This window comes from Alligator sinensis, unplaced genomic scaffold (genome assembly GCF_000455745.1).
Source record: "Alligator sinensis unplaced genomic scaffold, ASM45574v1 scaffold455_1, whole genome shotgun sequence".
Classification (NCBI taxonomy): Eukaryota; Metazoa; Chordata; order Crocodylia; family Alligatoridae; genus Alligator; species Alligator sinensis.
Genome location: NW_005842142.1, coordinates 1,982,330 through 1,985,636, shown reverse-complemented (window position 1 = coordinate 1,985,636; position 3,307 = coordinate 1,982,330).

Here is a 3,307-nt window from a genome sequence, read left to right as displayed (position 1 = left end):
AAAGAGAGAAAAGAGAAGTCTACGCTTGTTTGAAAGAGAAGGAAAGAATGTAGATAGAAAGAATAATGAAAAGCTAAAAGAGAACTGAGGGGAAGGACTGTAATAAAATGCTGAGAATGGGGTGAAGTGGAAAAATAACAAACTATGGAAGAGAGAAAATGAGGAAAAAGCTATATTGCAAAATAGTTAAATATGGTTATTGCTATCTAAATCTGACTGATGGTTCACCTAATCTGGTATCCTGCCTTCAATAATAATCAGCACCAGATGCTATTAGAGGTAAGTACAAGAAATCTCATAAGGGACAATTATGGAATAGCTTGCCTATAAAGATAATTTCTTCATAATTCCAGGTACTTAAGTAGCCAGCATACACCAAAAATCACTATCCTCTCTTATTATCGTTAAAAATGTCTGACAAGGGAGACATAACCTTTGAAAACAGGCAGTGAAAATGGAAGAAAAGACACCAAGGTATAATGTAGACTGACTCAAAAACAGGAGAGAAAAGGAGAGAACAAATCCAAACAACCCTAAGTAAGTAAATGTGAGTTTCTTCTGTGGAGTGCAATTCCAGTGTTAAAATAAAATGAAGCAAATAAATGATCCAATATGTGCATGGTTATTTGATAGATATTTTCAACCTATGGAAGTGCATAAAAATCACAGAGAGTGATGTGAGAATTAATATTGCAGGTCCTGCTACTAGACCTGGCTAGTGGAGTTGGGTAAAATTTCAAGCTGTGTACTAACTTTCCTCTGGAGTGGCTATCCCCTTATCTAGGAAAATGAGACAGTGTATGTTGCGTGGGGTATAAGATCCTGGGAGAAGTCCCTAAGGGAGCTGCATTGCTCATGGGAGTCTTTGCATCACCAGCCACATTGGTCGTACGATCCTAGGAAAGTAGGGCTTGAAGGAACCTCACAAGGTCCATTAGTCCAGGCCCCTGCTCAAAGGAGGATCATCCCTGACTAAACCATCCCAGCCAAGTGTCTATCTAATCTGCTTTTGAAAGTTTCCAAGGATAGAGTCATAGTAATAGAGACATAGAGAAGTAGGGCTGGAAGGGACCTCCAGAGGTCATCTAATCCAATCTCCTGCCTGAGCCAGGATCATCCATATCCAAAGCATCGCATACAAACATAATTTAAACTCTACATAAGACTACCATCAACCGTGACACAACAAAGACTGCCACAGGTAAAGCAGAAGAACCATGGCAACCAATATCCTGCCTCTATAAAATGTTGTCAATATACGCTCGAAAAGTCCTGGGCAGAGGGCAGCTCTCCCTGTTACTGAAGAAGGCAACCCACCTTCCACAGTCCCCACCAATCTGACCATGGGGTAAAATTCCTTCCTGACCCCAGATATGGAGATTGGTCTGACCCTGAGTGGAGGGGTAAGACCCTCCAGCCAGAAACCTTCAGTTTTGTTCCCAGGAGCATTGGCACACCCCACAAGGTCCCCAGTCTTGGCTATAGCCAACACCCAATGTCTCTGGAAAGCAGGGCCATCCCTAGAAGGGGGAAAATTGGGGCTACCACCCCGGGCCCTGCGCTTTGGGGGGCCCCTCGGAGCTGGGCAGAGTGGCCATGGTGAATCTGTGCCGCCGCTGCTGGCTTTGCATCTGGCCCCACCGCTACCACTGCCACCGCTTCTTCACATCCAGGGCGTGCAGGGGCAGGGCTCCACAGGATTTGATTTGCCCGGGGCCCTGCACTCTGCTCGGGTTCTCTCTGCTGGAAAGGCTTAAAAATACTCTGACACACATAGCAGAAAAAGTTGGAGGTGGGGGGGTGCACTGACTTGGGAGTAAAGTTACTCCCAAGTCAGTCCACACAAACATAGTTACTGCACAGTAAGGCATCTACTGATGCTCGACTGTGCAGTAACTGCTCAGGAGTAAATTTGCTACCTGCATCATGCAATCAACATAAGTCACCATAGTTACTGTGCAGTACAGGTGCGCATGTGTAGACGCATGCCCATACTGTGCAGTAGTTTTCGGTTACTGCACAGTAACCTAAGTGTAGATGTGCCCAGAGAGTCATTGAGAACTACTTAGTGGGCATGTCTACACATGCTATTAATTGGCAGAAAGCTTACTGTGTTCCTGGGAACACATCTATACATGCTCCCTGTTGGGATAAGATTTGTTCTCAATAGGACCAGTCTGCTCCTGCCCTGCTCTGCCCCCCTGCAGCATCCAGGGGGAGCTCCAGGTTTCCCCGGGTTCTAGTCCATGGGCCGGCATGAGGCACAAGGCCAGGAGAGCTCTGCCAGCTGTGGTGGCTGCTGTCTTCTGACCCTATGCACAGCAGGAGGGAACTTGATCTGTACCAACCAGGAGACAGCTGCCCCTGCAGAGGATAGAGCTCTCCTGGCCCCATGCCCATAAAGACACACAGCTGCCAGCAAGCCCCCACCTGGGCAGGGAAGCCCTGTCCAACATGGGGTTTACTGGGAGCTGTCTCAGGTGTGGGGCAGCTGCCAGTGAGCCTCCTGCTGGGCGGGGGGCATTGGGCTCGTTAGCAGCTGCCCTGCTTGGCATAGAGCTGGCTGCTCTGGGGAGCAGGTTGGGGCTGGAGATCCAGTCCCCACTTGTCCCCTGGAACAGCTCTGCATGGCACAGAGATGCTCCAGGGTACAGGTGAGAGCTGGATTCCCAGCCCCCCTCACTCTCTGGAGTTGCAAGCTCCAAGTTGGGAGCTGGGACAGGGGACACAGAGCTCCCCAGTCCCAGCGCTGATTGACTCCCAGCTCCTGAGAGGAGCAGGGGAGCCGAGCAGTGCCAGGAGTAGGGACAGACAGTTCCCTGTCCCCTGTGGCTCCTTACTACATAGGCTGATTTGGAGGAAATTTGTTCCTGGTCATTGTCTACATGAGTGTTACTGTGCACTATCTACTGCACAGTTAGTTTACTACCTGTATTTATGGCAACTAACTGCACAGTAGACTAATTTCCTTTGCAGCAAATGGTGCACACATGTAGACAGTGACACTTTACTACAGTAAAATTAGTCTACGGAGCAATAAAACATCTCATATAGACATGCCCAGTGAGTACAATGATCCAACCTCTTTCTGTATCCATCTTACAGAACTTTCATTAAGACTGTATTTCCATAGCTTGTTAATGAGGATGTTGTGTGAGATAGTGTCAAAAGTCTTTCTAAAATCAAGATATACTACATCCACTGTTCTCTCCTCATCCACAAAGCCTGTCACTTTATCATAGAAGCCAATCAGGTTGGTCAGGCATGACTTGCTCTTGGTGAATCCATGTTGACTGTTCCTGATCAC